Genomic DNA, 14,249 nt, shown 5'->3' with positions numbered 1-14,249 from the left:
GATTTCAGTAGGATGTTCAAGCCAGTTTCTATTTTCAGATGTGCAGGTTTAGGCAACAGATATTATATTCATCACTGCTGACAAGAACAAGGCACCCCCATGGCATGTGATCTCATTTCATGTGGCACAGTATTTGTAGGCGTGAGAAGAGCACTGCCCAGAGAGGGAACAAGCAACCATTGGTAACAGAATAGTTCAGCTCCTTACACAGAAACTCATGATAGGAGAAAAAACACTTAGAACTAAACAATGTGATAGGACATTGTGGATAAAACATTGCTTATATTAGTTTCAGCAAAATTCTGAATGATAAAAGTGAGCAAATTATGAAAGAGTCATAATATTATTTTTAAACTTGCATCCTTAAGTAGAATCGGATGCTTACCTAAGTTAAATGAGCCATTAGAATAACTCTTCTTGGTAAAGTTTTCAAACTGAAATTTGTTTCTTTTTTCATTTCACATTGTTGGAGACAGTTCCTTTAAGAGCTAGCATAAGATTTTTAACATATTATTCTAGAATCAAAAAATATCTATTTAAAATTTAGTTCTATCATTTACTAAGTTTGACTTTGGGGTTCAGTTCTTTTACCTGTAATATGGGTATAAAAAATAGTACCTCCCGCATAATTTCTTTTGAGGATTAAATTGTGGCTATAAACTGATATTATTTTAATTCTGATCAATATATTCATCACCCCCCCATTGAACTGCATTGCATACAGAAAGACTCAAATTATTTTACTTTTCTTGAGCTTTGAATTACCAGTGAATTCCATGTATTCCTCATACATTACATAATTTCTATATCACAAGTATTTGTTTCATGATTTTGTTCAGTCCACCAATCAGACGTATTTGGCATTCAATAACAGAGATTAATCTAATAAATAGCTATTCTTTAAAAACATATCTTTTGATAATTTAAAACTATTATAAGTACAGGAGGCAAGGATGGTTAAGTGAGATGTTATGTCTCAGCCCAATTATCTTAGAATGTGCTGGGAAATAATGCTGCAATGAACACAGGGGTGCATATATTCTTTCAAAGTGGTGTTTCAAGTTTCTTCGGATATATTCTCAGAAGTGGAATAGCTGGCTCATAAAACAGCTCCATTTTGAATTTTGGGGGGAAACTCCATACTGTTTTCCATAGTAACTGCGCCAGTCTGCATTCCCATCAACAGTGCATGAGGGTTACCTTTTCTCCACATCCTCACCAATACTTGTTGTGTGTTGATTTATTGATGACAGCCATTCTGACAGGTGTGAGGTGATATCTCATTGTGCTTTTAATTTGCATTTATCTGATGATTAGTTATGTTGAACATTTTTTCATGTGTATGTCCTCTTTGGAGAAATGTCTATTCAGGCCCTTAGCCCATTTTTTTTAATTGGATTGTTTGGGGGTTTTTTGTACTGAGGTTTACAAGTTCTTTATAAATTTTGAATATTAACCCCTCATCAGATGTATCTTTGGCAAATATGTTCTCCCAGTCAGTGTATTTTCTTTTCATCTTGTTGATGGTTTCTTTTGCTGGGCAAAAACTTTTTAGTTTGATGTAGTCCCGCTTGTTTATTTTTTCGTTTGTTTCTCTTAGCCAAGTAGATATATCAGAAAACATATTGCTACAAGAAATGTCTGAGATCTTATAGCCAAGATTTGGAAGCAGCCCAAGTGCCCATCAGTAGATTAGTGGAAGAAAAAAAAAAGCTGTGGTACCTTTACACACTGCTGCAAAAAAGAAAGAAATCTTACCTTTTGCGACAGCATGGATGGACCTGGAGAATATTATGGTAAGTGAAATAAGCCAGTCAGAGAAAGACTACCGTATGGTTTCACTTATATATGGAACCTAATAAACAAAATAAACTAACAAACAAAATAGAAACAGATTTACAGATACAGAGAACAGACTGACAGCTGTCAGAGGGGAGGAAGTTGGGGATTGGCTAAAAAAAAGTGAAGGGATAAAGCAAAAGAAAAAACTCAGACACAGACAGCAGTATGGTGATTACCAGAGGGAAAAGGGGGTGGGGGAGGTAGAGGAGAGTAAAAGGGGGATAAATGGTTATGGAAAGAGACTTGACTTGGGGTGGTGAACACATAATATAATATACAGATGATGTATTATAGAATTGTACACCTGAAACCTATTGAATTTTATTAACCAATGTGACCCCAACAAATTAAAAAAATTAAAAAGAGAGAAAAGAGGGGAATGTATGAGGTAAATAGAAGCACAGATGAGGTAGGTTAACTCCTTGAGGGAAAGACATTTAGATAACTTTTCACAGAGGAAATAAGGTTTTAACTGAGTGTAGTAGTTCCAGGTAATCAGGAAGATGAGATAAAAGATTTTGCTGACAGAGGGAATAGTTTTTACAAAATCATGGCACTGTATGAATGCATAGAAGTCTGAAAGAACTAAAAGTAGAGTGGTGCATGTAGAGCAAAAGATATGTGAAGGCATGTGGGGGAGGTGAGGCAAGAGAAGTAGGGACAAATTACAATATCTCAAATACATATTAAAAACATTCCCATCGCCCGTCTGGTGTGGCTCAGCAGTTGAGCATCGACCCAGGAACCAATTCCCAGTCAGGGCAGGTGCTGTGGTTGCGAGCTCAGTACCCAATAGGGGGCATGCAGGAGGCAGTTGATGGATGATGTTCCTCTCTCATGGATGTTTCTATCTTTCTATCCTTCATCTTTCCTCTCACTCTCTAAAAATCAATAAAAACATATTTTAAAAGACAAACAACACATTTACATTTATCAATCATCATCAGTATGAACAATAATTGTTCAAGAATCCCAGCAACAACACAGCACTGGTAACTCTTACGCAGCCAGCTCTGGGCAGTGAACTTCCACTGGACAGAGAGGCCCTGTAGCCTCAGAGGCCAACCCCAGAACACTGCCACCCAGAGGCTGACCCACAAACTGACTCTTTGCTAAACACAAAATAAGGCAGTCTGGGAAACAAATGCGGCTTGCTTTAAAATAAAGACTGTGGTTTACAACACAGAGGAACAGTGTATCGCAGGGAAACTCAACACTCTCCTGAATACCTGGCAGGTCTAAGGCGAGCCACACTGAAGAATAGAAGAACCGAAGGACCTTCACTACTGCAATATTTTTTTTTTCTTTTTTCACCTTTTGACTAAGAAACCAATTTTTTTTCTTTTTTTTTTCTTTTCCTCTTCTTTTTTTTTTCTTCTTTTTTCCATCACCTGATTTTACCCTTTTAATTACTACCTTCTTATTTTTAACCAGTATTATTACTGCTACCATTTTACCATTTTTTTTTTAAAGTGCCATTTTATTTTCTCTTTATTTTATTTTGGGATTAGTGTTCTCCATTCTATTTTCATCGTTATATTATTGGTTGTTTCTAGTTTGCATTCATCTCCAGGGAGCTGTTGCTAGAATTTGTTGGGATTAATGGCTGTTCTATAAGAGTATTCTCCTCATATAAAAAAGTCTCTTCCCCTCTTCCACTTCATTCTCTCTTTTCGCTCTTTTTTTTTTCTTTTCCTTTCTTTTCTCGCTTTTACTTTCCCCCCTCCTTTTTCCCAATTTCATTTTTGCACTCTTTTTTTGGTCCCTAATTTTCTTTTCTTTTTTCTCTTTTCTCTTTTTCTCTTCCTTCTTCCTTATCCCCTAATTCTCTTAATTCAGGTGGTCACCTTTATTTGGGGTTATTAATATCGTGAATATATTTGTGTATAGTGCCTGGTACGTGGTGCCTTGTTGTGTTGTATTTTATGCCTTTAAATCAACACAGCAGATCCAAGCAACAGCAACCTCCTGAGCACCACACCCTCTGCTGAGGAACAGCAGCTGTACGTGAAACCTCGCCCCACCAGCCAGAAGAGCCACCACAGCTGTGAACAGCACCCACCAGAGGAGTTGCTGCCAACTGAAGAGCAGCTGCTACCGCAACCGCCCGAAGAGCAACCGCAGACCAAGGAGTCACTGCCACCAAGGGAGCAGCCACTGAACGACTCAACGTCTAGGTATGTCAGTGAGATCAAACATGGGTAGACAAAGAAACCCCCAAAGGAAAGAGAAGGAGGACTCTCCAGAAAAGCAGCTAAGTAATACAGAGGCATGCAACATGACAGAAAAAGAATTCAGAATAAGGGTCCTAGAGTGCATAAACCGGATGGAGGAAAAAATCGACAACCTCAGCAAGAAGCTAGAAGAAACAGATGAAAAAATCAACAACTTAAGTAAGACCCAAGTAGAAATGAAGAGTGATATAGCTGCAATGAAAAACTCCATTGAAAGTATCAACAGTAGACTAGGAGAAGCGGAGGACCGAATTAGTGATTTAGAAGACAAGGAAGCAAAACACACCCAAAACGTACTGCAATTGGAGAAAAAAATGAAAAGACAGGAGGAGAGCCTAAGGGAGCTTTGGGACAACATGAAACGAAACAACATACGAATAATAGGGGTACCAGAACAACAGAAGGATGAACAAGGATTAGAAAACCTATTAGAAGAAATAATATCAGAAAACTTCCCTGAGGTGGGGAAGAAAAAAGTCACACAAGCCCAGAGAGTCCCAAACAAGGTGAACCCAAAAAGACCCACACCAAGACACATCATAATTACCATGGCAAATGTTCAGGACAAAGAGAGAATCTTACAGGCTGCAAGAGAGAGACGGAAAGTTACATACAAGGGATCTCCCATTAGATTGTCAAATGATTTCTCAACAGAAACACATCAGGCCAGAAAAGAATGGACGGAAATTTACAAAGTGATGCAAAGCAAAGGACTGAATCCAAGAATACTCTATCCAGCAAGGCTATCATTCAAACTTGAAGGGGAAATAAGAAGCTTCACAGACAAAAAAAGGCTAAGGGAGTTTATCACCACCAAGCCAGCAATGCAAGGAATGCTAAAGGGACTGGTTTAAAATTAAGAAATAAAAAGCTCAGAAAGAAAACAGCCACACAAAAACAGAAATGCCTACAAACAAGTACCTTTCAATAATAACTTTAAACGTAAACGGACTAAATGCTCCAAACAAAAGACATCGAGTGGCTGAATGGATAAAAAAACATGACCCATACATCTGCTGTCTACAAGAAACCCACCTCATTAGAAGGGACTCACACAGACTGAAAGTGAAAGGATGGAAAAATATCTTTCAGGCAAATGGAAAGGAAAAGAAAGCTGGGGTAGCAATACTTATATCGGACAAAATAGACCTCAAAGTGAAGGCCATAACAAGAGATAAGGAAGGCCACTTCATAATACTAAAGGGATCAATACAACAAGAAGATATAATCCTGGTAAACATATATGCAGCCAATGCAGGAGCACCCAAATTCATAAAAAAACTCCTGGAAGATATCAAAGGAGACATCGACAACAATACAATCATAGTAGGGGACTTTAATACACCACTGACAGCACTGGATAAGTCCTCTAGACAAATAATCAGCAAAGATACAGCAATCCTAAATGACTCACTAGATCAGATGGACTTAATAGACATCTTCAGAACACTTCACCCGAAAGCCAGGGAATATACATTCTACTCAAATGCTCATAGGACATATTCAAAAATAGACCATATATTGGGTCACAAGCAAAGTATCCCCAAATTCAAGAAAATTGAAATCATAAAAAGCGTTTTCGCAGACCACGATGGCATAATATTAGAAATAAACTACAATAAAAACAACCCAAAATACTCAAACACCTGGAAGCTGAATAGCATGCTATTAAATATTGATTGGGTTACCAATGAAATCAAAGAAGAAATTCGAAACATCCTGGAAACTAATGACAATGAAAACACAACAATCCAAAACCTATGGGACACAATGAAAGCAGTCTTGAGAGGGAAGTTTATAGCTCTACAGGCCTATCTCAACAAACAAGAAAAAATGGTAGTAAATCATCTAACTCTACAACTCAAAGAATTAGAAAGAGAGCAACAAGAAAACCCCAGAGTGAGCAGAAGGAAGGAGATAATAAAGATTAGAGCAGAAATAAATGACATAGAGACCAAAAAAACAATACAGAAAATCAATGAAACCAAGAGCTGGTTCTTTGAAAGGATAAACAAGATTGACAAACCTCTAGCCAGACTCACCAAGAAGCAAAGAGAGAGGACCCAAATAAACAAAATCAGAAACGATAGAGGCGAAATAACAACAGACCCCACAGAAATACAAATGATTGTTAAAAAATACTATGGACAGCTCTACTCCAACAAACTAGACAACCTGGAGGAAATGGACAAATTCCTAGAAAAATACAACATTCCAAAACTCAATCAGGAAGAATTTAAAAATCTCAACAGGCCAATAACTATGGAAGAAATTGAAGCAGTCATCAAAAAGCTTCCAGCAAACAAAAGCCCAGGACCAGACGGATTCACAGGGGAGTTTTACCAAACATTCAAGGAAGAACTAAAACCTATCCTCCTCAGACTACTACAAAAAATTCAAGAGGAAGGAACACTTCCAAGCTCATTCTATAAAGCCAGCATCACCCTAATACCAAAACCAGGTAAAGACAACACAATGAAAGAGAATTACAGGCCAATATCCCTCATGAACATAGATGCCAAAATCCTCAACAAAATCTTAGCAAATCGGATCCAGCAGTACATCAGAAAGATCATACACCATGACCAAGTAGGATTTATCCCAGGGATGCAAGGATGGTACAATATCCGCAAATCAATAAACATGATACATCACATAAACAAATTGAAAGAAAAAAACCACATGGTCATATCAATTGATGCAGAAAAAGCATTTGACAAAATTCAACACCCATTTTTGATAAAAGCTCTCAGCAAGGTGGGAGTAGAAGGATCATACCTCAACATAATAAAAGCCATATATGACAGGCCCACAGCCAACATCATACTCAATGGACAAAAACTAACACCATTTCCCCTAAGAACAGGAACAAGACAGGGATGCCCCCTCTCACCACTCCTGTTCAACATAGTACTGGAAGTGTTAGCCATAGCAATTCGGCAAGAAGAAGAAATAAAAGGCATCCAAATTGGAAAAGAGGAAGTAAAACTGTCCTTATTTGCAGACGACATGATATTATACATACAAAACCCTAGAGACTCCATCAAAAAGCTACTGGACTTAATACATGAATTTGGCAATGTAGCAGGATACAAAATTAACCCCAAGAAATCCGAGGCATTTCTATACACCAATAGTGAACTTTCAGAAAGAGAGATTATAAAAACAATCCCGTTTACCATCGCACCAAAAAAATTAAGCTACCTAGGAATAAACTTAACTAAAGAGGTAAAAGACCTCTACTCAGAAAACTACAGGACGTTGAAAAAAGATATAGAGGAAGACATAAACAGATGGAAGAACATACCGTGTTCATGGATTGGTAGAATCAACATCATTAAAATGTCCATACTACCCAAAGCAATCTATAAATTCAACGCACTTCCCATTAAAATACCAATGGCATACTTCAGAGATCTAGAACGAACTCTCCAAAAATTCATCTGGAATAAAAAAAGACCTCGAATAGCTGCAGCAATCCTGAAAAAGACCAAAGTAGGGGGGATCTCAATACCAGATATCAAGATGTATTACAAAGCCACTGTTCTCAAAACTGCCTGGTACTGGCACAAGAATAGACATATAGATCAATGGAATAGAATAGAGAGCCCAGAAATCGGCCCGAACCAATATGCTCAATTAATATTTGACAAAGGAGGCAAGAACATACAATGGAGCCAAGATAGTCTCTTCAATAAATGGTGCTGGGAAAATTGGACAGATATATGCAAGAAAATGCAACTAGACCACCAACTTACACCATACACAAAAATAAACTCAAAATGGATAAAGGACTTAAATGTACGACAGGAAACCATAAAAATTCTAGAAGAATCCAAAGGCAACAAAATCTCAGACATATGCCGAAGCAATTTCTTCACTGATACAGCTCCTAGGGCACTTGAAACGAAAGAGAAAATAAACAAATGGGACTACATCAAAATAGTCCACAGCAAAAGAAACCATGAACAAAACAACGAGAAAACCCACTGTGTGGGAAAACATATTTGCCAATGTCATATCTGATAAGGGCCTAATCTCCAAAATTTATAGGGAACTCATACAACTTAACAAAAGGAAGATAAACAATCCAATCAAAAAATGGGCAAAGGACCTAAATAGACACCTTTCAAAAGAGGACATTCAGAAAGCCAAGAGACATATGAAAACATGCTCAAAGTCACTAATCATCCGAGAGATGCAAATCAAAACAACAATGAGGTACCATTTCACACCTGTCAGACTGGCTATCATCAACAAATCCACAAACGACAAGTGCTGGAGAGGATGTGGAGAAAAAGGAACACTTGTGCACTGCTGGTGGGAATGCAGACTGGTGAAGCCACTATGGAAGACAGTATGGAGTTTCCTTAAAAAACTGAAAATGGAACTCCCATTTGACCCTGTGATCCCACTTCTAGGAATATATCCCAAGAAACCAGAAACACCAATCAGAAAGGATATATGCACCCCTATGTTCATAGCAGCACAATTCACCATAGCTAAGATCTGGAAACAGCCTAAGTGCCCATCAGTAGATGAATGGATTAGAAAACTGTGGTACATCTACACGATGGAATACTATGCTGCTCTAAAAAGGAAGGAACTCTTACCATTTGCATCGTCATGGATGGAACTGGAGAGCATTATGCTAAGTGAAATAAGCCAGTCAATGAAGGAAAAATACCACATGATCTCACTCATTCATGGATAATAGAGACCATTATAAACTTTTGAACAATAATAGATACAGAGGCAGAGCTGCCTCGACAGATTGTCAAACTGCAACAGGAAGGCCGGGGAGGGTTGCGGGGCAGGAGGAAGGGGGGTAAGAGATCAACTAAAGGACTTGTATGCATGCATAGAAGCATAACCAGTGGACATAAGACATTGGGGGATAGGGGAGGCTAGGGGACTGTCTAGGTCGGGGGGATAAAATGGACACATATGTAATGTAATACCCTTTGTAATACTTTAAGCAATAAAAAAATAATAATAATAATAATAATAAAAAAATAATAATAATTGTTCAAGACATTAAGCTGAGTGTTCAATGGCATTAGTAAGTCATTAAACCCCTCTGTGTATGTTTCCATTGCAAAGAACTATGGGGGAAAAAATGGACCAGATGATGTCTGGCACTGCTTCTTTGCAAAAAAGAAATTTTATTCTCCAAACACAAAAGTTGTACTAAAACTACAGAGAAACTTAGAAGATGGACTCATTTATTACTTGAGCAAAATGCGTAATACTTAGTGTGTACCTCCATGGGGACTGGAATCACAGACACATAAGTAATAAATAGTCTAGCTGGGTAGACAGGTAAATGAACAGATCACTGTAGCACCCACTTGTCAGAATAATGTCAGAGAGTGACGCAAAGTCCTCAGTGGGGGGCCCCAAGTGATGACTTCTAAGAAGAGGTTATATGTAAGCTGAGAACAAAACACTTCTTCAAAGTTCCTAGGTAAGAAAGCAAAAAAAAAAAAAAAAACATTTATCTGTCTTCCCATCTAGACTATTCATTCCTTACGTATTTCTAATCAATTCCCATAGGGGTCTAGGATAAGGATAATTTGTTTTACTCAGGTAATAAATGAGTCATTTTTAAAGTTTCTCTGTGGTTTTGGGCATCCGTGCAGGGGTAGCAGAAAGTGCAAACAATGGATGGTTAGAGAATCTGGAGTGTTCAAGGACCTATAAGGTTCTAGGTAGGGCTGGATCAGAGGGAATAAGGGGGCATAAAAAAATGAGTCTAAGGCTAGTGAGGACCAGTTCACAAAAGGTCATGTAAGTCATTCTCAAGCAATAAATTTATTCCAGAGGTCATGGCTTGCCATGGAAGGATTTTTAAGTATAAAGTGACCAGATTTGCATTTTAGAAAGCACACTGGTGAACAGTGAAGAGAATGTATGCTAAAGGGACTAGGAATGAGTGTCAGCATGTGTGGAACTTCAGGTAGAAATTGTGAGAGCCAGTACTAAGATAATAATAGAGAAAATGGAAAATAAAAATGAAAGAAACACATTGTGTTTCAAGTTTAAGAGTATTTACATGGTAGAAGAGTCTAGATGTGGTATCTGATGGGATGCAGGAAAAGGTATATATGTATCTAGTATTCTTAATTTTAAGATACTAGTGAAATTAGAAGTGTTCCATAACCAACAGAAAGAACATGATATCACAATAGTCAGTGTGTATTTTTTAAAAATTGAGTAACAATGATAGCCTGGTTGAGGTTAGAGAGTATGACTTTTATTTGGAACTAATTCCCTTTTGTGACTTTATGGCTTGGTAGGTGGGTACTGTAAATATCAGGGGAACACTTTGTAAAGTATATGATTGTCTAACCACCATACTGTACACCTGAAACTAATACAAAATATTATTGAATGTAAAGTGTAATAGAAAGAAATAATAAAAAATAATAAAATGGTGACTTGGAAGCAATAGTAAATAAAATATATTATGGGAGTGAGCTAGAATTAGAAATTTATCAGCAGAAATTCTAGAAGGTGATGAATTACTGGATGATGACCACATTGAAATGGATGAAAGCACTGTCTATATGGTTTTTGTGTTCATACACAAAAATATTTAGGTGCAAACAAGTAGAGAGAATAATTTTACAGGTGCAAAATATGGGATAAAAGACTAAGAGACAAAAAGGAGAGATGAGAAAGGAAATGGGCAAAATGAGAAAATAGGAAGTTGTGTTTCATTTATGTAGATCAAAGATGCAACTTAGGTCAAATAAATAACTCAGTGAATATTTAACATTGGGATCCTCATCAGGCTTTAATTCATAAGCCATCTGTTCTTTAAGGACTCTTTTTTTTCTTTTTAAAATATATTTTTATTGATTCTTAGAGAGAGAGGAAGGGAGAGAGATAGAGAGATAGAAAAATCCATTAGAAAAAAACTTCATCAATCAGCTGCTTTCTGCATACCCACTGCTGGGGGTTGAGCCTGAAACTGGGGCTGACTGGGAATTAAACCAGTGACCTCTTGGTTCATGGGTTAACACTCAACCACTGAGCAACACTGGCTAGGTAAGGACTCTTTTTGACTGTGGGGATGGGATGCTTTGTTCATTTTACACAAAGGACCTAATTCACTATTTTATAGCAATGATAATAATTTTTATGTCATTTTCAAGTGTGACTGTCTCCAATATTCAATGCCAAAATTCTTACTTTGAAAATAACATGTTTGCAGATGGCTTGTTGAGCGTGACTGTTTTATTAGTATTCAAATAGCTAGTGCAGTTTTTAATCCAAAAAAGGGGGCACATCTTCTTGCTTGCTTTAGGAAAGAAAGGGAATCTTGATCTGTGGTAATAGGTTTGCTAAAGCATCTGAGGGTAATTCCATTCCACGAATTATAGAAGTATCTTTTAGATTTTGCTCTTCAAATATAGATGCAGCTACATTGGCAATACTGTTTTCCTTCCAGCCATATACAGATGCAGGATGCTATAGGCAATTTGAGACTAACATTCTCAATATTTCTGGCATGGTCTTTACATTGTTCACAAATGGCCTTAGGCAGGGATGAAATGTACCCCTACATGTGGCGATATATTTCTCGTGACTTTCTTGCTTCTCTCTACTTCCCAAGAAACCAGTTGAAAGACTAAATGACTCTAAAATAGCAATAGGTAGACAAAATCCATCCTATATATTTGGTAAACATCCATTTGGTTTCCGTTCTATCAACTATTCTACTAATTTAATATTCCAAGTTCAATGAACTCTCGATATCAAAATTCAAATAAACCAGGGATCACCTATGAAATCAATGATGTTGAAATGTCTTTATTTCATTTTTGTCATTTTAATTATCATAAACCTGTGTAGATACCCAGGCTCAGACTGGTGAAGAATGTATAATAGAATCTTCAATATGCTATTAAAATTGCACAATGTTTAATTTTTTAAGTGGAGTAACAAATCTCTAGATAAATCAGGGGCTTTGAGCACACAATTAATTCTATTTGAGACTATATCACGAATTGATTGCTAAGAAACTTGAATGCTAACTAAATACAGTCAGAGTTTTTCTTGACAGTCATGGCGATAATCAAAATATTAAGATAGCAATGTCTAAAGTAAAAAAAAATAATTGTTTTAAGATTTAAATTAGATAAAGTATAAAATACGGTTTAATTCAACCTCTTCTGAAAATGCCAGTGTTCAAACTAAGTACTGATTTTTCTTTTAGAGAGACTCAACAGCAAGTTGGGAGGCAGATAAATTAATTATGAAAGATTAAAATGAGGTTACCAAAAAAGTGCTATGGTCAACTGAGTGTAAGACATATATTGCTAAAAGGATAGAAGCATACACTTTGAAATCAAAACACCTAGTTTGGAATCCAAATCCAAAAGATTGTACCTGTGAAACCCTTAACAAGTGACTTAACCACTGTGCCTTGGTTTCCCTGTTTGTAAAATGAAGGTGACTTAGTATCTACCTCTTCAGAGTGTTATGAGGATTAAATTAATCACTGGGTGTGAAAATTTACAGTAGTTTAAGTGCCATGGATTACTTGACATTAGTATTCTTACGCCCTACCCAGAAATTGGTTGCCCACAGGATAGAGTATCGGCCCATGCACCAAAGGGTGGTGGGTTCAATTCCTGGTCAAGGGTACATATCTGGGTTGCAGGTTCCACCCCCAGACTCAGCTGGGAGGCATGCAGGAGGCAACCAATCGATGTGTCTGTCTCACATCTATGTCTCTCTCTCTCTCTCTCTCTCTCTCTCTCTCTCTCTCTCTCTCTCTCCCTCCCTCTGTCCCTCTCTCTCTCCTCACTACCCTCTATTCTCTCTAAAAATCAATGAAAAAAATATCCTTGGGTGAGGAGAATAACAAAAAAAATTGGCAATACCAATATTGTACCCACTGAAATTTGTCTATTTTGAGACACGTTTCAAATTTTCTGTTGTGAGACATGTTTCTGGCTTTCAATATGAAAAAGCCAGAAGACAGTATGTGATCCAACTGTTTGAACTGGGGTAGAATTATCTGCCTGTGCAATCGTAAGGGGATTTTGTCTGCCAATTTCCTTCCTGAGGAACCAGTGAGGTGTGAATGGGCAAGAAGATGCAAACATTTCATCACAGATTTTTGTATTTGATGGAGACAGAGCTTTATATAAATTACATGAGCAATAATGTAGATTTGAAGAGACCCAGGTATGAGGAAAAAAGCTTTCCCTGTCTGACTCACCATTTACCTTAGGTAAGTCATCATTTCTCAGTTTTTTGACTGATTATTTACTCCCACTTCTGAATGTCCAACCTACCAACAGCAGATAGAAATGCCAAGAATCTAACACAGTACAATGTGAGGAAAAGGGCAATGACCTATCAGGTGGCAAGTTGATTATAAGTAATTCCTTACATCATTAGGGAGCAGTGATTTGTACTTCTACCATTACCACCATCAGTGGACTTACAGAATCCATCATTGATCAACATGGTATCCACACACACACACACACACACACACACACACACACACTATAATATCTATTTCATAGCAAAGAAAGTAAAGGAATTTCATTCTGCACACTCACTGATTTTTACTATGTTCCACAACACACAGAAATAGGCCAAACTATGGAAGGCCTATTGAAGGCTCAGTGTGGTGCCATTGATTGCAAGACATTGTGAATTTGGATATCTGCATTTAAAGGCACAGTATATGCTCTGAACCAATGACCAATATATGTTTGTTTCATAGCCAGAATACACAAGGTAATGTATCAGGAGGTAGCTGTGCCTTTAATTATTACCAATGATAATACATGAATGACAATGTGGATTCCAGCCATAGTAACTTTCTGCTTTCCTGGTGTAGGGTGTTAGTTCCCAACTCCAAAAAGGATTACTTCTGCTAGGGTCACAAGAATTCTCCTATAAAGTGAAAGCTGAAATTGCCAGCTTTCTTATTTAAAATTCAGTCTTCCTGTTAAAAGGAATACAAAAAAAAAATACTCTATTGGATGTGTTAATTGATTCTGATTATTAAGAGGAAACAGAGTGACTGCTGCACAGCTGGATCCAAATGGATATGTATTAAGTATGAAATTCACGTGATTCTCTGGAGGACTCCTTTGCAATTCTGAGTCTAAAAGTTGATGGAAGGTATAGCAACCCTATACA

The sequence above is a fragment of the Myotis myotis genome, unplaced genomic scaffold (assembly GCF_014108235.1).
Source record: "Myotis myotis isolate mMyoMyo1 unplaced genomic scaffold, mMyoMyo1.p scaffold_m19_p_4, whole genome shotgun sequence".
Classification (NCBI taxonomy): domain Eukaryota; kingdom Metazoa; phylum Chordata; class Mammalia; order Chiroptera; family Vespertilionidae; genus Myotis; species Myotis myotis.
Note: the sequence above shows the minus strand (reverse complement) of the source record.